Source organism: Pezoporus wallicus, unplaced genomic scaffold, assembly GCF_028554395.1.
Source record: "Pezoporus wallicus isolate ANWC-B61680 ecotype Strahan unplaced genomic scaffold, APGP_CSIRO_Pwel_v1 contig_5353, whole genome shotgun sequence".
Lineage (NCBI taxonomy): Eukaryota > Metazoa > Chordata > Aves > Psittaciformes > Psittacidae > Pezoporus > Pezoporus wallicus.
In genome coordinates, this window is record NW_026642422.1 from 199,682 (window position 1) to 226,280 (window position 26,599).

The 26,599-nt window shown below is 40.6% G+C and overlaps 1 protein-coding gene across 2 annotated transcripts in view; it reads left to right on the forward strand.

Moving 5' to 3' along the window:
* Positions 1 to 547: 547 nt before the first annotated feature.
* The window catches only part of DAAM2 (dishevelled associated activator of morphogenesis 2), a 167,830-nt gene continuing 141,778 nt past the window's right edge, over positions 548 to 26,599 (forward strand). For both annotated transcript variants that reach the window (XM_057429989.1, XM_057429990.1), the window contains exon 1: positions 548 to 699. The gene's annotated coding sequence lies outside the window, so the exon portion shown is untranslated. The remainder of the gene's footprint in view (positions 700 to 26,599) is intronic.

Sequence of the window (26,599 nt, forward strand, 5' to 3'; positions counted from 1 at the left end):
GAAGGGAGCGGTGCCCAATCGTGCAGCACCGGGCACGGGGCTGGAGGGATTGCACCAAGCCCCACAAGGGGCCCCGCACTCGCGGTCCAGGGAAAAATGCGGCCGCTCCCGCTGCTGCCGTCTCCTCCGCGGCGCGGTGATTCCCGCCTAGCTGCAGAAGGTGCGAAGGAAGCAGAACTAGCATAAAAAGTAAAACCAAAACCAACGCAACACCCGAGAGCCTTTAATGAAAACTCTATAGAGGAGCGTTGGCCCTGTTGCCAAGGCGCGTAGGAGCCAAGCCTATCCTGCAGTGGTTACGCCCGGGCTGGAAAGGGCAATTACCCCCGGCTCCAGGCGCCGGCCCGGGCAGCCCTGGTGGCTCCTGGCCGGCGGCGGGCCGGAGCTTGTCCCTTTAAGAAAACGCAGCACAGTAGCAGGGGCCGGCCCTGCCTCCCGAAGCCTACAGCGCCGAGTGGGGTTGGGGAATGGGAAGCAGTTCCTGATCTGGGGCCGAGAGAGCGCACACGGCAGCAGTAGGAGTAGCAGGAGCAGCAGCAGGAGCCGCCGGCACAGCCACCCCGACTCCACTCGCTCAGCAGCATCAGCGTGGGGATCAGCCCTCTGCCTGGCTCCCTCGCACGGGGTGGACGGTCCTGAGCACGGAGCTCGGCTGCTGTAAAAAAAGCAAGTAGGAAAGTATACAGCTGGATAAAACTGGTAAGTCAAACTAAAGTTACATCCTCCTCCTTGGGCTGCAGTTTCCCAGTCTCTGAATTTGTAATAGTTTTTTTTTGTCTTTTTTTCAGTAGGTTTTTTTTGGTGTTTTTTTTTTTTTTAATTGTCTTGTAAGCAGAGCAGCTGAGAAAACATGGAGGCAAAATAAAAGTGTAAAAAACCCTGAGGATTTGTCAGTGTTCGTGCTATTTTTAAATCGTCTTTCCACACTGACGCTTTGCTGCAGGAGTGGGGAAGGGGAAACCAGCAAGTGCTTTTGTATGTGGAGGGAAAGCAAGCTGCTAAGAGTTGTCATTGACTTTCTCAAGGAGAGGATTAAAGAAGGGGGAGCCCACAAAAAAAACTTTCAAGAAGACTGAAGTGACTTGTCATTTACTTTTCCAGAGTGAAAACAAATCTCGTGTTAAACAGTTTTAAAACCGACTGGAATGTGTGCAACAGGAATAAGAATCTGTTTAAAACTGTGCTATCAGTGAAAATCTGGATGCCAAAGTATTGCCGAGCGAGTGTCGTGTATGTTTGTTTAACTAAATACACGGGCAGCCCTGGACTAGCAGAGGCAGTAAATGCCATTTTATTTGCTTCGGACAGAGGGCGACGTTGCTGCACCTGGGATAACCCTCCCTGGGACAGGGAGCTGTTAAAAACTCAAGTGAAAGATCGACTAGCGATACTTTAAATCATTAAAGCAGAATTTGTTCACACATGCCGAATGCTGCAGCATTAGCATTAGCATCCAGTTAGTCGATGTCTTTAATTTATATCTCCTTAAGTTGTAGAGGTTGTTTGCTTGTTTGCTTGTTTTAAGAGATTATCTGAATTATAAAGAAAAAAAATCTAAATAATATTAATCAGATCTAGAAATTAAAGCCTGGTGATGACCCTGTTATCTTTTCTGGAATGTGTTGTGGGGTCAGCATGGATAGAGAAAGGCAAGGAAAGCATGGAATTGCTTGACAGACATATTACTCGGTGTAGGAGGTGAAGAAAAACTCTCAATGTTGATCAAGTTGCAGGCAATCCAACTGTCAAGTTAGACATCTGATATGGGAACATATTCCTTGTATCCAGTATGGATATGTAGCAGAGATTGGAGATTTGTAAGCTGAATAGTAAAACCTGTAAACCCTAATGACTGAACAGAATATTGTGAAGTAGTTTGGGGAAAGGGAAGGGGCAGACATGCAGCTTTCTTCACGGAAATCCCAGTACCACTACTGGTACTGATAGAGGCTGATAGAGGCTGATAGTTGTGGCATATTTTGCCCATATATAAAAAAGAGTTAGAGAATACAGCAATAGACTGTCCTTACCTCTGCGTGTGTATTTTTGCTTATGCATACCCTGTTGGGTATAAGAACATTCTGCCACTTTGTGGAGTAGGAACTTAGGTTTCAAAGGCTTTGAAAGGAATGAAAGTATTATTTTAAGTGGTCCAGTTCTATTGTAAGTGGAGAAGGATCAGAGCTGTTAAGTTCCTGTCTGATACAACCACTACAGAACTTGTTTCTGTTCTGACTTGGGGCTCTGGTTGTGCCTTGAACAACAAGGTGTTTCTGTCTGGCTTTATTCCTGTAACTGACAAACCACATGCAGAAAGATTTGCAGGTTTTGGGCCCTTAATGGACATGCTGGGCAAAGCAGATTAGGAGAGCTGAATGGCCATATGGAATGTAGTCATTCAAACTCCCAATTATTGATAATTTTCCCACCTCATTGAAAAGTTTAGACTGCTACTATCTCTGCTGAATCAGTGGAGTATGTGAGCGGAAGTCAGCTTAGTTGCAAGAGTCAGTTACACAGTTATGAGGGAGTGCATCTTTGGGATATTAATAGGTTTTGAGGATAAAAATAGCCATTTCTTTGTACTCCTTATAGTCCATTTGACATCCAGGTATCAATGATCCTTTGAAATGATTTTCTAGATTAGAGGAAAGATTCCCCTCTTCAGTTCGTCTTTGAACTAGCAGGCACTAGACAGATGTCCAACTCCTGCTTCTGTAATTTACTGAGGACTCTCTTTCACTTTCCTATAAACAGACTACTTGGGATTACTTAGCTGTCCCCCGTGTGCTGTGCAGGACATGCTGAACCCCTGGGCAGTGGAGCAAGTGCATTGAGAATCATAGAGCTATCATCATCTATGTGCCCTGCAACAGTTTTGTACCTAGCAGATGATTGTCTTGGTTACAAGGCTAATTTATTTACTGAAAAGTGTGTCTCCTCCACTGTCACTGATGTTCAGCTAAGCTCTATCAGTTACATTTCCCAATCTATTTCATGTCTGCATGACATGTTTAATATGGTAGAGTGATTTTAGTTCAGTTCTACTTGCTGACGTTTCAAATTAAAAACTTTGCTTCACAAATGGAAGAGACAGTTTGATGTGTCTGATCCTATTTGTACTATGTTGTTTGGAAATTCACTTTAATATGCATTTTATTTTGCTCCTGAGTGTTTTTCTTTGAGTTACTTTGTACCTCAGAATCCACACTGTAAGTCTGTCTGTGGCTGATGCTGAGGTCATGCACTTAACTCCTGCAGAGTCTCCAAAATGTGAGCTTAATATGACATGTGTGTGATATTTAAAATGTGAAGAAATCCTCCATCTATATTTGTGTCAAGTTAAAGAAATGGAGCTTTCTTGAATAGCTTTTTTCATTAGAGACTGTTCTTTCTATCTGCCAGGAGATAACTTATGATGTTGGCAGTACTATTAATTCTGTGCATTGGAGCACTTGTCTACAACTTGCTTACACTGACACTGCCCTCTGAGAGAGTCTTGCTCTGGCAAGACTCATAGTTACTCAACAGATTACTGACAGGTCAGTTTCTAATGTTGTTTTTGGTCTTTTGCAGAACTTCACGTTCTTGTTAGTTCATCTTTGAGCATCTTATATAGTCTACTTCATAAAGCCTATTGCAAAATCATTTCCCTGAGGAAGTTTCTGGCTTCATGTAGTGCAGGATGGCTTCATCAAGGGTTATGAAGGCCTGTGATACTCACATAGTTGAGCTGAATGTGGTCTTATTCTTTGTTGTATATAAGGCCTCTTTTTGCTTTATATAACAGAAACAGAATTCCAACTTAAAACCTCAGTTTCATATCAAATGCTCACTGTGCTGACAGTATAGTAACCTGACTTGTTCTTTCATAACAGCTTTCATGGACAATTTTTTTACACTGAAAAGTGATAGATCTGTTTTTATGTCTGATTTATTTTCCTGTCTCTACTTTTGCAATCATTTGGAATGCCACATTTTCCATTACACAAAAGATATGTTTATCAGGATAAGTGGTGATCTCTCAAGTTGCTGTCCTGTGCAACATCAAAAAATGTTGACTTTCAGGGAAGGTGAAGAAGAGCAAATAAGACTTAATAGCTCTGAAGCTGGAAATGGAAATGAATTATTGCAGGAATGTGTTCCCCAAAGAACAGTTTTGGTGGAGTACATCCCTGTATGCAGCTAGTCCCAACTCTTCCAGACTATTAGCCGATGCTCATTTGCATGAGCATCCTCCAAGGAATTAATTTCTTTCTGTCTTCACATATATACAGCTGTCATCTTGTATCTGAGAAAGTTGATGACTGAGTTGTTCCTTCATCTTACCTGTAGTTACAAAGTTCTTTTCTTAACCAGATTAATCAGAATCCGTGGAAAACTTCAGTCTGTCTCTGATCTCAATCCATTATTGAGAATATTATTTCTTAAATGTAAAAAATAATGAACAAGAAGGCTGTATAAAAAAAGCCTAAAACTTTTAGTCACTCTACCAGTTTAATTATACTTATAAAAACATGGTAGTGACCTAATATATCATTAAATAATCAAATTTAAATACTGCACTGACCTTGCCAGCCAGTAAATCAAAGCAATGGTGAAATCCCTTTTGTTCTCTGCTACACCCTGAAACCTGTGAAATAATCTTCTGAGCACTGAGCAAAAGTATGTATCAAGTTGCTGTGTTTTGGAGCATGAAATGGGGAAAAGAGGTAGGAATTTCTAGATTTTTAGGGACTAAAAAAGGCCCTGCTGAGATTCCCCCTTCTTTTTTTTTATGATTGGATAAATTCAAGAGACCATGGATTTTAAATGTACCATATGAGAAGAAAAGACAGTGGCTGCTGGCAGCACTGTTATTTAGTATGGGCTGCACTTTTGTGTGCCTTCATTGGAAAGGTTAGGTTTTATACTCAGGTCTGCTGCTTACCATCCTGTCAAATGTTCCTTTGGGGAGGCGTGGTAGGATAGTTGATTCACAGTGCAACTGCTGACTTTTAAAGTGGAGTATAGAGCAAAACCTGTTCTGAAGTCTGCATCATTTTTAGCTTCCTGCTCTCATGCATTGTTTTATTTGAGAAACCTGACATAGTGAGAAATGTGGATGAGCAGGAGCATCAAATAATGAACTTTTATGCCATGTGGTGTATAACACAACATCCAGGTGCACCAGGTAGGCTACGGACACCCTTTGCAACTGCCTTTTCAGTTCTTTTCGCTTACATTTCATGTTTGGTTTGGGGGTTTGTTTTTCTTTAGTGGGGTGTTGTGTCATTTTGCCAACATGAAGCATTAGCCAGATTGTGTGTCTAGCTCTGCAGGCTCTTTCTAGATGTATCAAGACCTATAACTTTACCTATATCTGTCTGCTAACTGGCATGATCATATAGTTGTTTTTATTTTGAAATCCACAGAAAGTATATGGAGAAACACTAATTTCATTTCTCCAAGAGAATCTTTTCCAGCAGTTCATGAAACCTGAGCTTGTGCCAAATGAAAAGCTTTTGTGTTACCATTTTCAGTTAATTAAACAAATAAACACCAAATCCCTTACAGCAGCAGTTTTATAAATATTGTGTATGTGCATGTATGTGCATGCCTACACTGGTGCTACACTGTCATGTTGACAGCTTGGGCCTTTTACAGAAGGCTGGGCGTTAGTATACACTTTCAGCTACAGGATGGAAAGATGCAGGGATGCAGGGGATGAATGATGTTTTGTTTTTCTTTTTTTTAAATACATCTTAGTGCAGCTGAACGGACACAAAATAAACTAAAAGCTTCAGTATTTGCATCAAAATGATAATTTTTTGTTAGGGTACTTTTTTGAAGAAAACATGCTAAAGGCTCAATTTTTATCTCCTGGTAAGCAAAACCCCTATTTTTCTGGCAATTTGGTACTTTCATAAAATGAACAGTAGTTTGATGAAATGTGCGCAATTTGCGTGTGCTAAAAGGCTGGGTTTTCATGAATAGAAAGGTACACTGGCAACTTGGGCTGAGCTACCTCTTGGCACCCACATCTCTTTATTAACCACAGATCTCAGTAAGCTGAAGGATTATTATCTTCTAAAAATCCTGGACAGCTTCCTTGATGCGTTGGATTTCTTTTGTTTTCATTTTAAAAAAGCCAAATTCATTTAGTTTGGGTGAAAGCTGTTAAACTGACAGCCCGGGAAGACCACAGTCCCTTTGTTCAGCCACAGAACGAGTGATGCCTTGGGCCATGGCTGAGTTGGCTTCCCCAGTGCTGCTCTCTAGCTGTGTGTTTTGGTTGGGTCAGAGGATCAAACCTCTGCAGTTTGTCCAGCATCTTTCTGTTAGACATCTCTTTTTTTTTTTTTTTTTTTTGGACAGCATTGTCATATTACTGACAAGGGCCTGACTGGTTAGATTTGGGGTGGCGTATTCTGTAATCTGTTTATGCCAATAGAAGCCCTTGTGATGTTTTTTTTTTTTTAAGTGACAAATAATAATATGGCAAATGTGCTCACTTGTTAGGACAGCCTTGATCAATTCAATTCACATGAGCAGCCATGAAATGGGAATGGTTTTGTTGGTTAACCAGAATGGATACAGCCTAGTGACCTGATGGGAGGGCATACTGTAGACTATTACCAGCCCTGTGAATCATTCAATCACCTGATGCGGTTTTCAGTACCCCACTTGCATTACACAAGTCCTGTGCTTTTAGGCTCTGCGTTCCTTGCCTGATTCACAGGCCCTTTGGAAAATTGCATGCTTAATTTGCATTAAGCTCATCCAGAAGTCAAAGACTGAACTGCAGATACTTCCTTTGAGAGTGGGAGGTGGAACAGAGGGACCATATGACAGCGGTACAGAGGTTGTGATAGTACCTGCAAGGATGTGTAATAACTTAAACGCAGACTAAACTCGTTTTGGCAGGATGTTGTATTTAAGAAAACGAATGAACAAAACAAAAAAACAGCTAAACAAACTGTTTTTAAACATCATACAAACTTGTATTTTCATGTTTGCATATATGTTTTTTCCTGAGATTTAAACTGTCTTTTAAGCAAATTCTGTAGAAAAAAAATCTTTTATTTCTGTCTATAGAGCACTTGGTTATAAAAGTATATATTTGTACTGGAAGCTGTTTTTCACTCTTTGTGCTGGCTATTTTTTAATGACACACTACTCAGGTTATAGAGTGAAACTTGGCAAGGTAGTTCTCACTTTCTGTTTCTTGTTCACTTCTCTAACAGTTCTTTCGTCGTCTAATACTGTGCAGCATTTGGGTTGGAAGCCCTTCAGGGAATTATTCATGTGGAACAACCTTTTATTTTTATTTTTTTTTTTCCACTTAAGAAAACTCCTGAAAACAAATGGCGAGTTAGCTTTCAGTCAATAATATGCTCTTGCCAGCCATCCTGTGTCATGCTTAAGGTGGCTGACTGGTAGGTGAAATTAAAATGGAAAAATGCAATATATATATATATATATATATATATATATATATATATATATATATATAATCCAGTCATGTTATTTTTTTCCTCTGATTCATTTATCTTTTCAAGACACCTTAATTAGCTGTAAAGAAGGCAACGACTGCAGAGCTTTGACTTTGAGAGTAATAGAGAAAGAAGAAGAAAGTGTGACTGTCAGGGTTTGGAGACTTAAGCCCATGCTTGCTACTTTGACTCCTTTCATGTCCCAAGGCCCAGACAGACAGTCAAAATAGCTCAGAGTTGCATTTTCACTTTCTCAGACTGAGAACCAAATGATATTAATAGCCAGGCATTCAATGTGCAAAATTCTTTAGGAAAATACAGCATCTCATACCTCAGCAATATTTGAACTCTCTTGAAGGACTTGTCTCTCATCTTTACTTGGCGGTTAACAGGAACCTTTCCATATTTCAAATAGATTTGCTAATCTGCACAGGGTGCTGTAAATGCTTTATTAAAGGAAGCTGTTTTTTAATGCCCTTGCACATTTTCAAAATATTTCTTTGGGAACCAGAGCAAAGATCAGACTCAGAACTGGAGTTCCAGTAAAGGCTACTTGCAATATGGCTAGTTTTCCAATCCAGCCTTTAAGTTGTGGGTTGTTATTTTTGCCCTTCAAAATATTTACTTAATTTATAAACTACTTTGACTCTAAAAATATGCTAGACCGACAGGGGAACCACTGTATCATTCTCAGCACTTAGAGTTTCTTGTGGGATAATGGTCACAGGGAACTGGTGGGTTACTAAATAGGTCTAGTGACTGCTTCCAAGGACCACCTTTTGTGGAGCACAGCTGAAAAACCACCAGAACAAGCCAGCACCAAAGGAATGTTTTTGCATTAAAAATTTGTGTTCTCTTCCGCTCCATCAAATGTAAGAGGTCAAGACTGATAAACAGTCTTGGTGTGTGTGTGGACAGGGTTAGATAGTATTACTGTACAACAGTATGTAGTAAACAATATAAAATATAAAATAAATATATATTTGTGTGAATAATGGTACATGGATACATGTAGGTAGGAGAGTGATCGTTGCTCTGTAGTTGTACGGTTTGAAGGGATTTGGTTCTTCACATGGCTATGTGTGTGGAAGGGATATATATGAACTATTCTATGGTTCTATGAAGTTATCATGCTACTTGGTTTATCGAGTCCCTTATCCCACTGTCTGAAGCTGTGATTTGTAATGCTGTGATGTGATTCAAAATAGAACCACAACTCACTGTAGCAGGTTCTTTCTATCCTCTGGGAATGTTTGTCTGGCTTAAATGCATGAGAAGTGTAATACAGAGCTGCAGCTTTATGGATCAACACTGACTCCATTTGTGGGAATGAATAACTGATATTTGATGTGCTATAGGAGAGTTCACAGATGACTTCTTATGTTACAGTACTATATTTTTCATGCTTTTTCAACTTCATGTGTTTTGCTTTTTCTTCTGTGTGTAGAATAGGGTGGTACTATCCTGGACTTTTTAATATAGAAATAGAATGTGAAAAGATTTCTCCCTCCTGACTCTTTTTAATGGTTTTGAGACTTCTTTTCAGTAAAACTTCAGTCAAGTCTGAAAAAGACACGATTGTTTCTATACCCACCTGCACATGTCAAATGAAACTTCTTTGTTTAACTTGGATTCTTCATGAATGATTTGCTGTTTTAATTTTCTCACTTATCTACCCCCTTTTACAGTTTCTTTTGACAGCTTTGCCCCTGGATACAGGTCTGTGAATATAACTTCTCACAGTCTAGTCTAATGATTGCGTGATAGGTGGGAGGTTTCACCTCCATACTGCTCATTGCAGGTGGTCATAGGTATATAGACTGTTCCTGATTCAGTCTTCCTTATGATCCAAATTTTCACCCAAAACTACCAAAGTCCCCACAGGTAGACAAACTCCATTTACAAAACCACCATCAGTTTGCTTAATAAAGAAAGCAGACTCACCTTGCTAAATAATCTGGCTTTATTGCACCTCGTCTCTGGATTCTATGTATTTATTTATTTATCCTGTCTTGGCTCAGCAGAAGATGAGCCGTGCAAGACTGAAAGAGATCTCCTGAGTCACGGAGTACAGCGTTTCTGTAGTTGCAGGAAATTACATTGCAGGATAATTTACCTTTTGTAAATTTACCAATCTCTGCCTCAAAATTAAACGCCTTTGCTTCTGTTGCTTCCTATTGGGAAGCCATTCAATTACCATGATCCTGTGATGTTTAGAAATGTGCTCCAAATTTCCAAACTAAATTTGTTCGTAGCCAGTTCATGCCCATTTGGTTTTGTGCTAATACTGGTCTGTAACAGTTCTTCCCCTTTCTTACAATTTTCCTATGATCTGAGAAGATTCTTGACTTTCTCACCTTCTGTTTTTCCCTAAGAAGGGAAGATAATTAAAATTTTGCTCCTCTTCCCAATATTCTTCATCATCAGTGTCATTGTGCCTTGGATTGATAAATTCTTTAGACTCTGGAGCATTTTAGTCTTTCCAGTCAATTCTCAGACAGACAGAAGCAGGAAAAGGTGGCCATTCGCATTTTCTTAGATAGGCAGAGATTATGTGTAACTTTCCGGTAACTCTGGGGACAGGAAGGTGAGTTGGGGAGAAGGAGAAAGTAGCCTGCATGTTTATGTGTTTGCACCTGTAAAAAGCTTTCACTGAGGACTTTGTGAAGAATGACTTGAGTCTGAGGATATGGTGCCTGCGATAGGTAAAGGCATTCATCCTGTTCTTTCATCCAGTCCAGCTCTCCCATCCCTCTGTAAAAATCTGCTTTAAATGAGCCGGCTGATAAAGCTTTTGGAGGGAATGCAGCTCACAAATGAGTTTTTGAGGGCAACTTTGCAGCTGTTTCCTCAGAAGGAATGAGGCAAGCGGCTCCCAGAGCCCCAGGCAAATGCCTGGGATCTCTCTTCTTCAAAGTGCATGGAGGGTTCCTGAGAAGAGCTGAGAGTCCAGGGACTGATGGAGAGATGAAGTCAAAGGCCTGTCAGTGGGAACCTCCTGCTGTCAGGATCCCACGCTAAGCTGTAGTTGAGGGCAGGCATGGAGGGGAGAGAGAGCTGAGTAAGGTTTGCTGTGACCTTGATATGTTCCGATGCAGCTTCCCTCTCTGGGCAGTGCTCAGTGGCATAATTTACAAGATTCCTCAAATGCCCTTAAACTCAGTAGGAAAAAATGTAAGGTTCATTCAGCATGCTACTGTACTTTATGCTAGACTTATCAGCATGCTGCTGATTTAAAGTGGTATGATTAAGGTTGGATGTCTCTTATAAGACAGTTTTTTGTTTAACAGAGTGTATCAAAACCAGCACTTTTTGTAGAGAAGTACGAGTCTCAGGTAAGCTGTCTGAGGTTCAGGGTAGAATTCTGGGGCAGGAGGACAAAGGGTGGAGAGGAGGGAGAGCCAGCACTTTTGTGGTCTGGCTCCTGGATTAGAGTGGATGGTATGTAATAGATAGGTAGAGCAGATAGTGTGAGAAAAGCGGGAGTTCTGTTTGGATTCATCAACTTTTTTAAGGTTTTGAGCTCTTCTGAAGTTGGTGTCTGTATTTTACGATGCATATAGATTTCTTTTTGATTAGCAAAGAAATTTAAACATGTTTTTCTTTTATAAATATCCCCTCCTTCTCCCCCTTATACAAAGGCAGGGGAAAAAAAGTATTTGTCACCCAGTTTTAAGTACAGCAGCTACATTCCAAGAAAAAGGTGTTGCAATATACTTTTAAAATTCAGCAGGACTGTAGCTTTGATAGCTCTATCCAAAGCATTTTTACTTCTATATCCTGTTTGAACAGTTTTAATCATTTGTTGCATGAGGTGCTGCTGATTTGATGACTATAAGTAAATACATTTTAAATAACCTTTGTTTGACTCTATGCAAAGAAGCAGAACCAGTCTTTTTCTTTTCAGTTCCATCCTAATGATCTCCAGCAGGAAGAGCCTAAGCTTACACCTAAAGTATGTCTCTAGTCAGTGCCAGCAAAGACTAGCTGCATGTGCCTTGCACCTACTAGATTTTTCAGAATCCAGCATACTCTTCTGTTTTATGACAAGCCCCTTGTAGTCACTCACTGATTTTGTTTGTTTATGAAATATGAATGGTAATGATTGGCCTTACTTATCTAAGGAAATAGGCTTGCTGAAATTTTTTTTTTTTTTTTTTTTACTTGGAGTATATCTCTGGTATTGTGTTTTCATTTTGTGATGGTTCTCCTAAGAAGGAGGAGTGACATTAGTTGTACTGTACGTATACTTATGTTCTCTTGTTGGAAATGTGACAGGATTGGCAGAGGATGCCTGACTAGACTTCCTGTGTTATCTGGGCACTCCTCCCATGGAGGTAATGCAAGTTCTGTGTGGTTCAGTTCAGAAGGTGCGGTAAGGTCTCAGCCCTATGTGCAGGGAATAGGTGCTGAAGGAGTTCTCTGGACCCTAAAAAAGAGGAGGATCCGTATACTTGTTGGTGCTTGGTCAGCCCTCACAAGGACTTAGGAGGCTGAAGTTTGGCTGCATGCCCAAATGTGGCTTCCTTGGGACTCTAATCAAGCATTAATAAACAGTCCACCACTGTTCTCTTTTTGGTTCCTCTCTTGTACAGAAACTGAAGAAGAGGGTCATGACAAGCAAACGTTGCTCTTCAACTCCTGCTGGTGATTGTTGTTAGAGTTCTGCGATCAGGATCAGTTGTACAGAATCCTGGGGAGAGTGTTCATACAGGAGAGGCAGAGCCAGAAATAAATATACTTTTAAAAGGCCATATAATGTCCATAGAAGGAAACAAGTGGCTGGATTCAGCTTGCAGAACAACAAAATTCTTTGCTATTACCAACCCCCTCTGCAAATGTGATATTGAATACATTTAACAGGCTCAAACTTTGAGGGCCTGATGCTGAGCATTCCTCCCATGTTTTCTTTAATTTCTTAGTAAATATATACATTTGTGATACACTAAGCATACTGTGCATGGTACTGTAAGGCTCACTTGGTAATGCAGCTCACAGCTGCCAGTCATTCATAATGCCAATACGAATGACCAAAATTATCCTTTTCCAGTGAGGCAACACTTCCACAAAGAAAAGACATACCTGAAAGTTCCTAGGCAGCACTAATGCTGGAGTCTCTTTTCTCTCTTTAAAAAGTGGTAACAGACTGCAGACTGCTCCAGCACCTGGAGCACTTCCTCTCCTTTTTCACTGACCTTGGTTTCTGCAGAGCTGTTTTTGTTGCATATTCTCATTTCTCTCTTTGGCTGAAGTTGCTCTTTCCCCCCTCTTCTTAACTAAGTTATCCCAGAGGCTCTACCACCGACACTGGTGGGCTCAGACCAGTGGCAGGTCCCTCCTGGAGCCGGCTGGCATTGGCTCTGTCAGACACATGGTAAGCTTCTGGCACCTTCTTACAGAACCCCTCCTTGTGCCCCCCTGCTATCAAAACCTTGCCACACAAACCAAACACAGAGTCTGACATTCAGACCTTCTTTTGCTTGAATATATTTTTACAAGGAACCTTGAGTTTGCTGTAAGCACTTAATACCTAAGACAAGGATCTGGAAAATACATGGGCAACAGTGTTATGAAATGTCTCTAGCCTGGGCACTATTCTGATTTTTCTTGTGAAGTAGGAATATTGGTAATTCTGGAAACAAACATGATGCTATTTTAGCATTGTGCAGATGGGTACAATTTCCTTAATTAAGTTCTCTCATAATCAGCATGCAGTTCTGCCTTTGATCTTATTTTCCTCATTACCAAGTCTTAATTTGTAAAGAGTTTCCTTTTTAAGTGGTTTTAAATGGAGTTCAGCTTTCCTGAGGCGGGCTGCAGTGCCACTTTCTGGGCAATGTTTACTGGGTCTTTATCAACATGAACTATACCCTGCTCAATCTGTCTAAACATAGTTTGATTCTGGGTGTGTTCTGTAACAAGAGAAGTGAAAATTGATGGTACTTTAACCTTTCCTACAAATGAATAAATATCTCTTGGTGACATCTCCTAGGCCCAACCAGGGGAAAAAGAAACAACCCTGTCTTATCCTAGTTCCTTTGAGCAGCCCAAAAGCAGCTCTTCTTAAGCCGCTTTTCTTCCTTCCCCCCTGTTTTAACTTCAAACGTAATTTAATTATGAACATGTTCTTTTATGCAGGCAGAGATAATGATAAGTAACAGATGGTAACCTAGTCTTCCCTTTCCAATACAACTTGCACAAGAAACTGTCTTACTGCACTTTAGTTATTCTCCAGGAGAACAGTAGAGACTCTTGGGAATCATGACCTACTGACTGTATTCTTGGTTTTGGGATAAGGCAGGAAAAAATACAGTTTACCACTTACAGCAGAGGATGGATAATGGATTTCTGGATTATTAAGTGCTTGTCTGTGTGGTATGGAAGAGCAGTGTCTGATTCTGAAGACTGACTTGCTGCCGAACTTAGGGAATTTGCCAAGATGTTCTGGGTGGGATCCAGGCCTCATCACAGTTGGTGCCAGCACCCTTATTTTGGCTTCTCAGAAAGTCTGTTATTTCTCAGTGACATTGATTTCTATGTAATCATCTTTTTTGGGGGGCTAGATTTTTTTATGACTTGGTCGTCTTGGCCCTATGTGTCACAGATGCATGTGGTATTTTCCAAAATTTGTCAGTCTGTTAACATTTGTTTTTCTGTCTCCTTCTGGCTCCCTGCAAGGGTGGGTAGGCTTAAACTGTTGAACTCAATTGAATTAGGCAGAGTCCCTAGGATGAAAGAAATATAATACAGCAGTAGAAATGGTGAATGAGTTTGAAAGCTTCCTTCCTAATGAAAATAAATTAAATCCATCTCTCACATTCTTTTATGTAATGATAAGATTCTATGTTTAGGTTGGGAGATTCAAACTTTCATTCATCCTCACTTTTTTTTTTTTGATGGATACACATGTTCACATGCACATACACACACAGATACACAGGCTTTCCCTCCTCACAGATCATGTACAATTACATAACCTCTTCAAACCATGCTGTACAGGAATGTGCTTCTCCTACTTTTCGCTGTGCACCTTAGCTAGAACTTAAGCAGCTGAGTTGTCCAAAATGAAAATTTTTGGGTAGTCAAAATATGCTCCTTGCTTTTTGATGTCTTCTAACAAAAAAAAAAAAAATCAAATCAGAAAAGCTTCCATAAACCCCAGTGTCTCAGTATCACTTTTTCCTCCTTCACTTTTTTAAAATTTGATTTGTCAGGTTGATGGAATTGGTGCATGGAGTATGTAGAAGTGACCTGGGCAGACCTTTTCCTTCTCCGTTGACTTCTTTGTATATTCCCATTTCTGTTGGACTTAAGTTTCATTTAAAGTGACCTCACATTCTCTATAGCTTTGAAAAATCTTGAACTAGGTATTTTGCCTTGTCATGTCACAGACATCATTTTGCCTCTGTGGCATTTTTGTCTTGAGCTACCCTTTGCTGAAGTTTCACAGGTGTCAGATTCCCTGCCAAGTAATGGGAGAACGGTCTTTGGGAGCTCTCCCTCTGAATGGTACCACAGCCTTCTCAGACAATGCTGCTTGTCTGAATTTTGCAGCCTTAAAATTTATATGAATCTCCTGCATTTTTTTCTGCTGAACTGTTTTCTCTTGAGTTCCATATTTATCTTTTCCTGACTGACTCTGCCTGTCATTGCCTTATGGTTTGTCTTTGGTTTCATTCTCTACTTTGAGCTGTCTGTTCTTTTCCAGGGTTTGTCATTCATATGAACTTGAATAGCTACTGATTTTTGCTTTTCTACATTTAACCTTCTGATTGGGCCCTCTTGAAATATTTGTCCTCCCTGAATTTTTGGCTTTGGTTAGTCTTCTTTTATCACCTTTCTTCTTTTTCTTCCCTATTTGCTATTTTTCCCAGCTTATTCTTATCTGTTTGTGTATTCAGGCCTCCTATCTCTACCTTCCATGTAGAGGAATAATACAGATTTCCCAGAAGTTCATTCTTCCACAGGAAGAAAATGCCCCTTCACAAGTCACCTTCACACTACAGTCTAAGGCAGTCTGTGATACAGCAGCTGAGAAATATCACTGCTTTGATGTCCTACCAAGAATGAGTTTGAATAACGAAGAACTCCTGAGAGCATTATTTGAGAGGATGAATTTACAAATCTTGACAATTTAGACAGGCACTAGTGAATAGCACTGTAACATAAGCAGTAATCTCACTCTTGGCCATTTACTTTTCATCCTGAGCTACTTTACAAACACCCAGTTAATGTGATAACATCACACTTTTTTCTGTGAGATGGTATTACTGCCACTGTACTGAGGCAACACATGTTGACTCTGTGTCATGACAAAGACTTACAGTACCTTACAGTCTCCTTTTTCTTCCATTTCTAACCATTAGTATGCATGTTAGCTGATGGTGAAATGAAATTATGGAAAGCAGCAGCAACATACCAGTGTAATGTTGCTGCACCACTGCTTAAGACAGAAAATGCATGATGCACACTGACAGGCCTGAACTAACTTTAGTCTGGGGAGTTTTGAAATAATTGGCAGCTGTGGTGCCTTGAACTTCAGAACATGCTAGCCACCTGGGTAATTAACCTGACTTTTAAGCAGGCTTAGATAGCTACTACAAAAACCTCTGCTGTGATCCCTCAGTGCTGTTTTACTCAAGAAATTTAAATTTAGAAGGCCATAGCTTCATGTGGCACAATCAGACCTTTAGTTAAGCTAGAAACAACAATGATTTCTCATATAGTAAGTGGGTTTAAAAATACCTCACTGCCCCATTTAGGTGTATGACATATTTCATATGTCTGTCCTCATATTCCCTTGCTTTTCCTCTGCACAAAGTCTAGTTCTTCCTCACCTCAGTTCTGTATACCAGTATTTGTGCACCTCTTTGTACCTTGAAGCTTCAGAGACATGAATGGCTATGGTCAGCTGGGGCATAACTCCTTTGCATTAGCCTAGCTACCATTTGCCAACACTTGACACCTTCATCTAATGACTCCAACCATCTCAGCTTCTCTGTTGACAGCAGGAAATGCGTGGAGGAGGGTTAGAAGTAAGTCACTAGAGGCCAGCAGAACAAAGGGGTGTTCTACATAAACTTCAGTGGTCTAGACTTAAAAACTGGCAACTGGAAAGCAATACATGAAATAACAAGTGTGCTTGTTTGGCTCCAACTGCAAAGCTAAAAATCATAATATTACAGATACTATTGCTGTGCAAGTAGAAGATCCAAAGCCAACAGTAAAGCTGAAAGAGCATGGACAGCACAGACATAAATGCCCAACCAGTCCTATAACCACTAAGTACTTCTGGTGTTACTGCTGGACAAATGTCACATTGAAATCCTAACAATGGCATAAAATCAACTGCATATCTTTTTGACAATGTTGGTCCATATAGGTGGCTTTCAGAAAGTAGAATCTAGAGTGCACTCAGCTGGATGTTAAACCTCAATTGCTTTAAACAAATCCTCAGTTGAATGGTCATAGATACATGACACAGCCCATGTTAGAAAGAACCTTGAAAAAAAAAAATCATCTGATCCAGCCTTTTATGGGAAAGGGAGACTAGATGACACTATCTAGTATCCTGTCCAGTTGCATCTTGGAAACCTGCAGTGATGGGGACTCTACTGCATCCCTGGGAAGTTTGTTCCCAGTAATCGTTTTCACCGTAAAAAAAAATTCTTTCATATATCAGAAAGTATGGGTCTTTTGTTTGTATTTAAGGTACGATTCTGGTAAACTTTAGGGATCTCAGTGAGTCTCTAGACATGTTCTTTTCTTCTTCTAAACATCTTTATTCCTGCACAGCTCCCTTTCGCTCTCCCTTTCGCTCTCCCTTTCGCTCTCCCTTTCGCTCTCCCTTTCGCTCTCCCTTTCGCTCTCCCTTTCGCTCTCCCTTTCGCTCTCCCTTTCGCTCTCCCTTTCGCTCTTCCCTCTTTCATTTTTTTTCTTTTCATTTCCCAGTACTAAGAGTACTGTTCCAAAGCTGCCATCCTCTGTAGAAGTTGCATGGAAGCGATTACATGGCAGGGGTACAAGCATTAAAAATAGCATGACCCAGGGGTCATTCCTCTTTTTCTGCTGCATCTGAACTTGAAAAATTGTCTGGATTATTTGAAGTCCACAGGCTTCAGAATAAAAGGGAGTTGTGTGCTTTGTCCTGTAAGCAAAGCAAAAAACAAATGAAAGTGCCACTTGTGTGCCTGAAACCATTGCAGCAAGTTGGAAAATCTGGTGAAATTGTTCTTGTGTTTGGTGTTGCTCTCAGTCTCTTGATAATGTGTTCTTTGCCTCTCTGTACATGTGACTAAATCTATTTAAGAAGGAATATCTGTCATCAGTCTGCACTTTTATCTGAACATTTTGGTGGCACTGTAACCCTGACAATGAAAAAGTTTCCAATAACAGATCTGCAAGACTGGTACAAGTATTATTTGATGCATCTTTGTTTCTCAGTGTTTGAGGCAATACATAGCGTTTCTTTTTGATTTCAGCCTATGCCACCAAAACCCATCAAAATACCAACCCAGTAAGCAGTGCTGATTGATAAATATCATCCTTTAGCTGGTTTGACAATAAGGAGTCATAGCTTCAGAGAACCTTTTCTTCCCAGCTTCTGAGGTATGCCAGTCTAATGCCCAGGGTGTAAGATGTATCGGTATTTGTCAGTGGTAGGGTTCTGTAACGTCCGATTTCTTCTGGTAGTTTCTTGCCTGGTCAGAATTGATAGAGATGACAAAGTCATTGTGTCTTCCCACTGCAGAACATTTGTTAGCTGGAATAATTTCTTGTGGCTACCAGCTTTTAATTCTCTGCCTGGAATTCCAGTGGCGCCTGCTGTCCACAGCTTTAATGCCTGAGGCTCCTGTCATGCTGTTGATGTGTTAGAAGCTGAAGGGACAGGATATGGATCCTGTGGCATGGCTTTGTGAAACTGGAGAAGATAGGTTCTGTGGTTTTAGAGTCACTGAAGATCTTATATTGGTAGCAGCAGTGAGCAGGCAGAGTAGCTGTTCACGTTTCTGATCCTTTGTTTTATTAGATGGTCTAGAAAGCTCTAGAAAATAATTAATGTCTGTGAAGGAAGACACATCACAGAAAAGCACTGTTTAGGTTCCAATTGAAGCAGTCAGTGGCTTAAGCATAGAGAAGCCATCCAAGACTCACAGCACTGCTTCAAAGCCTCAGTTGATGCTGTCATAAACAGGGAAATATACATAATCCTCCTGTTTTTATCAGAAATGACTGGATTTCATTATGAATGTCAGAAGTCCCAGCTTATTAATACAGTGCAGGCAAACTGGATAAGAGCCTGCAGAAGCCTCTGTCTTCTTCCACAGTCATCAAATGACCTCACTGTGGTTTTGACTCTGCTGGTGTTCACAGGAAAACAGATTCCCAAGATTTCTCTTGGAGGATGGTTGTCCTGCGATTAAAGCATCTACATATCTTTCAGGGTCTCAGTATTCATGTTTAAGCCAATTTTGGTAAACTTGCCATTTTTCCTTCTTTTAAAAAAAAAAAAAGGAAGAAAAAAATCTCCTAGAGCTGTTCCTGGAATATGCTATGACTTCATGTCAGCATGAGGTGCCAACATGTACATGGAATGGAAGAGCAGCAAGAAAAATGTCTTTTGCAGCTTGGGTGGTATTTTCTACATGAGAAACATCACATTCTTCTGACTGCCAAGTTATTGCACTCAGGCTCTAAATCTGTGTTTTGTACACAGAGCTGCATATGTGCAAACTTGTGTTTCTGCCTTCATCCTGCCTGATCAACATGCGTATGCTTGAGTATGTAAGTAGGCATGCAATCGCATGCTTTTGTCCTGGGATACATGAACACATGCTCATGATCTTCATCACAGAACTGCAAGCTTCCTAGCATGATGCTGTGCATGCATGTCATTGTACAAATCCACAACCACATCCAACTCTCTCTCCTTCTAAACAGTGGGAACAGATACTTTTTATTTTGAGGAGAAATCATGTATCTGGGCCCTTACACACTTTGATGTTTTTTCTGTTTTTAAAAATCCTTACTCAGCTGCTGTGTTGTGAAATGCAGCTCTGTAAGAATCTCCTGACTGTGAAATATGAGGTTTTTTTTTTGTGCTGGTCAGCAGTGGGATTTTTTTGACCTCCAATTGATATCTGTACAGTACATCTTGTATGTGTGCATGAGTGAGACAGCACGGTGCCTCCAGGAAATGCATGCTTTTGCAGTGGGCCATATGAGTAGCTTTGCATTTTTATGATGAAGATGGGAAGATAAGGTTTGTTGCTTGCTTTTTTAACTTTCTTAAAACTCTTTTATTGTGTTTTGTCCCTGCACTTAGTTGAGGCATCCTAAAAAGCATGCCTGAGATAAAGCAGAGCTTAGCCCCTCAAGCAGCATTCACAACAGACTGCTACATTTTTCTGAGGTGGCTCCCTCAAAGACTAGTTCTTCAGTCTTGGCTATTGTTAAAAAATTAATAGCGAACATGCCAGCTTAACCTCAACAGGCAGGGAGTTGAAGTAGTTTTCAACTATATTAAGATGGTGCTAAAGCAAATATGAAAAACTCGCCCAAGTAGTCTTTCTATCCAAGTATATGCAGGCACTTGTCCTGTGTTTCTGGCATGATCTTAGGATATCAACATGAAAATTATAGGCTTCTGTTCCTTTAGATAAAGGAGGAACTTGGCTAGTTACTTCATCCTACTGAAACAAATCCAGGTGCTAGAAGGAGAGATATGTTCATGTGCTAAGCCATTATGTTTCAATAGGAAATGGGGAGCGTATGCAGAACTTGGACAGTCTTCCTCCGACTCGGGGGAAGTAATTAGTATTGTAATAGTGCAGAAGGCTGTTTCTGGCCTGTATCATACAGATACTATCAACTGTCATTTAAAGATAGGGAAAAGGACTACTCCATGAGCAGATAATACAGAGAGGATCAGGTTATACCAACTTTAAGAAGAAAAGAATCTGAGATCTTTGGTGCTGTTTCTAAAGTCTTCTTGCCTGACAGCTAGCTGCCCATCTTAAGCATACACCTGCATAATTTGGAGACCATTTTGTTCCTCAGTTATTTCAGCCTCACTTTATTCTCCTTCAGATTTTATTTGCCACAGAGGAGCTGCTGTCCCCAAAGTAACAGTCAGGCTCTCAGTCTCCTACTTAAAGTTGGCTGAATAAGAGCTAAATAAAACCCTTCTTTATTTCTGTATCCTTGCTTTCCCATCCATGTCCCAAATGGTATTTTGCAGCCGTTCTCCTTAAAGGAGCAGTGTTTACATCTATCTCCAGCTACCTAGAAAAACAAGCTGTGACTTTGTTGTTTTAGGTTTTTTTTTTCTCCCCAGTTTTACAAAGAGAATCTTTTCAAACCATGCATGAAGTGAACACAAAAAAACAGAACTCCTAGTTCTCTAAGACATCCCTGTTTTCCTTATTGAGAGATTTTATTACAGTTGACAATACAGGACATTTCTTGAGACATATTCACAAGTTGCTTGTACAGCCAAGTACAGTAGTCTTCTCTGTGTTTTCCTTAACCCCTCCCTGGTTCCACTGTACCTTCTTTTCCTTCTGACTGTGATGGAGCGCCGTGTTTCAGGGCCTTGCGTTAGCAGCAGCTTCAACAGAAATCAACATTCAATGTGTGCAGACACAGCAAGGTTAGAAAGTCCTGTTGAAGTAGCAAAATGTAGCAGTTTAACAACTGTTGTGCCAAGAGGGACCAAATAATAATTCTGGATGGAATCTTGTCTCTAATGTAAGCCAGTGCATACCCCTCTGCGTTCTTTGCACAAAGTACAAGGGAAAATGTCCCTGCTCTCAACTTCTGATCAACTTACATCTTGAAGAGTAATGACTTGGGCAAGGCAAATAGAAAAGCATTATGCTGAGGGAAGTATGAGTGAAACTTCAGAGTGTTACATGTTCTTCATCATACACAAATCACATGGTTTGAGATTCCCGTATTTCATACTTATTGGTAGAGATAGTGTTTTCTGTGCTGTGTTCTGGAGCAATTCAACACAGTTCCAGTCTAAAGGAAACATTTCCTTTTTTTATTCCCTGCCTCCACCCTCCAAGTTAAGAAAGGTGATAAAAGAGGACATACTCTTCCTGACTCCTGTCAGAGGTTACCTTACATCCTGAAGGTTACAAATGCAGTTATTTGTAGTTTTTTATGCTAGTTACAGTGTCTATCTGATGTCTCTAGATATTCTTCTTTCCACTGTGTACCTGTAGTGCATGCAGGGTTTCCTTGACCCTGGAAATACTTGTCTGTGGTAGAGATCACAAACAGTTTGTACGAAGCCCAGTGAAGAAGCCTACTTGCTGTTTCTAAGAGAAGAAACTACATCATTGCTTAATAGGATTCAGAAGGCTAGTACCAGAGTGCTTAGATTTATTCAAAAGCAAAGTGGAGGAAAAGACTGTACCTTTCTCAGAACATTGAATAGGGTGTTAGGATCAGCCTGGAAGATGAGAAGAATCACCTGAACAGATCAAAAGGAAAGCTACTGAGTTCAAGATGGGAACAAAATAATGGCATCATAAAAATTAATGGGAATTGTGGGTGGTAGTTGGGTCTTAGTAACTGTAGGCAATTTTGAGACAAGTTCTTGGCTTGTTTACATCTTGCATCCCACTGGAGGCCAAGGGTACCTTTGAAATACTAGGAAAATCCTGCTGAAGGCAGATATATCTTCTGTTCTATGACTTAGCAGAGAATTTGGCCAGAGGCATCAAACTTGTTTCTTAGCTTTGGGGTAGTGTATATGGTCTTTCTATTACCTCAGTCACAAATACTACTGGACTGGGATGAAAATTTTATTTGAGTAGGATTCCTAAATGTTTTTTTTCCCTGCAGCATTTAGGAATCACAGCTGTCTAGATCTGATCAACTGCAATTTGGTAATCTAAATCTACCAGTAGATGTTTGCTAATCTGTAGAAAGAAGTCTTGAGGTGAAGCTTATATCCTACAGATTCGAGGCTGTGTTACCTTTACACAAAGGCAGGAGACATCTTAGAAGCACTAGAGTACAATGAAATTTGAAGTAGTATGGAGGGTTTCTTTGTTTGTTGGTTTTTTTTTAATTTTCACCTCACTGCTTCACCCTCTTCCCCTGCTCCTGAAAGAAAAGGAAAACCAACAAACACCAGCAAAACCAACCCTGACTTGACTCTTGGATCTTGTTTCTCCTTTAATGTTTAGAAGCTTTAGTGCCCCATGCTAAAAGACGTGCTACTTTCTTTATAACTCAGCAGTCCTACCACACAGTTATACATATTACTGGGTAAAACTCTGTAACCTTTTTCAGTGATGGACAAATTCTGGGTTTTAGGGAAGGATGTGGGAAGGCACTTGAGAGGGCAAGCTCTCTTTGTTGTTGTGCAGTGTAGCGTAGGTCACAGGCTGTCCCTTCTGGACTCTTTTATGGAAAAGAATAAAAGAATAGCTTTCTGCATTATCTGATTAATTTAAACGAAACTGCTGTACCACAAATGGAGTTGATCTTGAAAATAGGATGCTTACGTTCTGCTTGTAGCTCTACAAATACCACTGTGTACAACTGTAGTTTTCTGATTTCTAATTCTGTTTCTATATCTATGAAACAGGGAAAATAAGCTCCTTTAAGGCATAACCTGAGACTGAATTCACTGATGCTAGTAAAGCAGTTACTGCTCCTTGGGTAAGGAAGGTCAAATGGAAAGATTGATCCAGAATTCAAGTGATTATCAAACATAATTTGTTGAAGTGTCTTTCTTTGGCTGTTAAGAGACACATCCTGGACTTCTGTAGATGCTAGTTAGAAAAAGGAATAATTGTACCATGCAGTGCCAGATCTGTTTCCACCTCTATGAGAGATAGGATCATAGAATCATAGAATAGCTAGGGTTTGAAAGGACCTTAAGATCATATAGTTCCAACCCCCCTGCCATGGCCAGGGACACTTCACACTAAACCATGTCACCCAAGGCTCTGTCCAACCTGGCTTTGAACACTGTCACGGAGGAACGTTCACAGCTTCCCTGGGCAGCCCATTCCAGTGCCTCACCATCCTTACAGTAAAAAACTTCTTCCTTATATCTAGTCTAAACTTCCCCTGTTTAAGTTTTAACCCGTTACCCCTTGTCCTATCACTACAGTCCCTAATGAAGAGTCCCTCCCCAGCATCCCTACAGGCCCCCTTCAGATACTGGAAGGCTGCTATGAGGTCTCCACACAGCCTTCTCTTCTCCAAGCTGGACAGCCCCAACTTTCTCAGCCTGTCTTCATACAGGAGGTGCTCCAGTCCCCTGATCATCCTCATGGCCCTCCTCTGGACTTGTTCCAACAGTTCCATGTCTTTTTGATGTTGAGGACACCAGAACTGTACACAGGATAGTGAATGAGAAGTTATTACGTGAGATTCTGCAGTTTGTGCTCTGCAAAAGGTCAGGTTTGGTGATCATAATGGTCCATTCTAACCTTCATCTTACATGAGTATCTTTCCATTGAGTGCTAGGGAACGTGGGCTGTGCATTTATCCATAAAGCTTAGAGCTGTGTTGGTGTGTGAAACAATCTCCTGAACATTAATGAGAACACTTGAAGGGAACCTTTAGACTAGACTTGAGGGTGAAGAATGGGTTTTACAAGGGAGTCAAATCCAGAAGAGGAAGTACAGATATTTTTCTGTGCCTGGATTTGCTCTGCTATCTGTGCTACAGTGTTTAGATTCGTGGAATGGAGGACCCTGTAGCATAAACCCCTGTGTGTGCTGATATTGTAACCAGTAAGTAGCAGTGCTAGTCTGGTTTGGTGAAGGTGGTGCCTAGTAATTGGTATGAATTAAGTTTGTTCATCCCATTATCTACTCGTTCACTGTGATACTATTCTCCGTGGTCCAGTGTGAGCAGTGTTTTGGAAAAGCATTGCTATGACTGTGTGATCATAATCAATGGGTTCAAAAGCAAACTCATCCCTCTGAAGTGAACTATGGCTGTAACTAAGAATGCAGAGCAAGCACAGGAGAATATATTTAAGGTCTGCAAATTTCTGACGCTTTCTCTGTGCTTGATACTTGGCTATCGAAGATGTTGCTAATGCAGATTTGACTGTTATTCTTCGTAGCTAAGCTCTAATGAGGAGCAAGAGGAGAAGCTGCCACTCCTCCAAGGAACTTGAAGTATAAACAAGCTGAGGAACTGATACAGGAGAATTTGTGGGAACAGTACTAGTTCTGTTGCCTTTTATTCAGGGGATGTTAACACTGTTTTGAGGCTTGGAGGAGGAAAGGTCTAGTGTTTCACGAGCCTTGTCCAGGTGGGATTTCAGGCTGGACAAGGCATTACTGTGAGTTCCCCAAACACTTTCTATCTAAGAAGACTATCCTGGTGCCTAACTGTTCCAAGACACTGCTTTGGTGGAACAGAAGGTTTAATTCCAAGGTAGACACTTGCTGGCTTCCACTTTCCTGAGGAAAATTTTTTTCATTCAACACTGAATTGCAGTTTACCCCTAAGTTCAATAGGAAGGTGGAGGGCAATACTTTGCCAGTCTCATTTGCCAGGGCTGAAGGCGGACATGCCACAAATGAATGCCTACCCTATCTTCTCAAACATACAGCCCTCTAACTGTAGAAACCAGGGATAAATGAAGCCTGAGTAGTTTCACTTTGGAATATGCATTAGGGCAGTGGCATGCAAACATAAGCATATATTCATTCAGGGGTAAACTCAAGATATATAGTTTTAGGATGTCTGAAGCAATGAGCTTTTGAATTGTCTTAATACCTGTTATTGGTGATCAATCCAGAATTTCAGTGGTTACCATGAAAGCACATGATATCAAAAGTCAATGTATTGCTGTGATACTTCAACCTGCACTCTTGTAGAAGAATCCACCAGAGGAGTGTGTGTGGGTTGCCTTGTGTAAGGTAGCTAGAAGGTAATTAAATAAGGACTATTTCCATTTGAAAACAATGGGAAACACAAGGAAGGGAGCCAGATGTTGAATCCATCTGCAGTTTTCTAAATGCCATCTGCCACTGCATTTTAAGAAATTAAAGGATCCCAAGCTACTATAAATGTTCTAGCACCCTAATCTTCCTCGCAGTTAGACGTGTTCTAGTTTACTCAGTCACTGCATGGACCTCTGGTGCACTTACCTTTGCCTGTGTCTCTACCTCCTGTACATATAGTGCTGGTTTTGGACAGCTTATTTTATTTGCTTTTCTCCTCTGTAAAATCTCAGTTCATAAAACAAGCTGAAGAATGTTAAGAAGGGATGCTTCTCTGACAGCTGTGTGATATGCTGCTATCTTACATGTGAGGTATATGCATAAAGTCCTTCAAAGTTTGCCTAGACACAATCCATGTGCTTTGTGAAGACACGGGGGAATTATGCTATATGCCTCACTTTCCAGGAAAAATAGGATATAAGACCAGGCTAAACTTCTGCCTTACTGGCTTTATGTTCTTCTCATGGCTTTCATCCTCATAATACCTAAAGGAGATCTTAACTGGAAGTTTTGGTCTGTACTTATTAAGCAGTTCCAGGGGAGAGATAAAGGAGCTGTAGCCTGAGAAGAGAGGGAGGAAAATAGTATCCAGCAAGTATGGCAAAACACATTTTGGTTACAATACAATGTGTTTATTTTGTAATTAGACTGGAATACTAATAGATTTGGGTTTGGATGTCCTCTGTTCAGACTTGGACAAACAGGGCACTAATCAGAAAACAGATAGGTGTTCTTTGTGCTATCTAAAAATGTTTTCAAGTTACTCTTCTGTTTACTTTGCATGAATCCATGAACTGCTAAAGCTTTCCCTGTAATCATACAGAAAGTGGGGGTTGGGTAGTCCGGTAGTCCAGGCTTAGTTGTTTAGGGAGCTGGAGAGAGCTGCATGTGGCTTTGACCCATGCTTGTGAAATGTATCTTATAATGCTGCTGGCCACAGGAATTTCTGTGAATAAATAAGATTTCTGTCTCAAGGGCTGTCCATATGACCCCTTTCACCAGCACTGATTCCACTTAGATTAACTACACAGCACGAATATGGGTCAAAGCCTGGATTGTTGGGAGAATGAGTTCCCACTTGCAAACTGCTTCCCACAGAAGTACTTGTCAGCAGCTGAGATCATAGTGCTC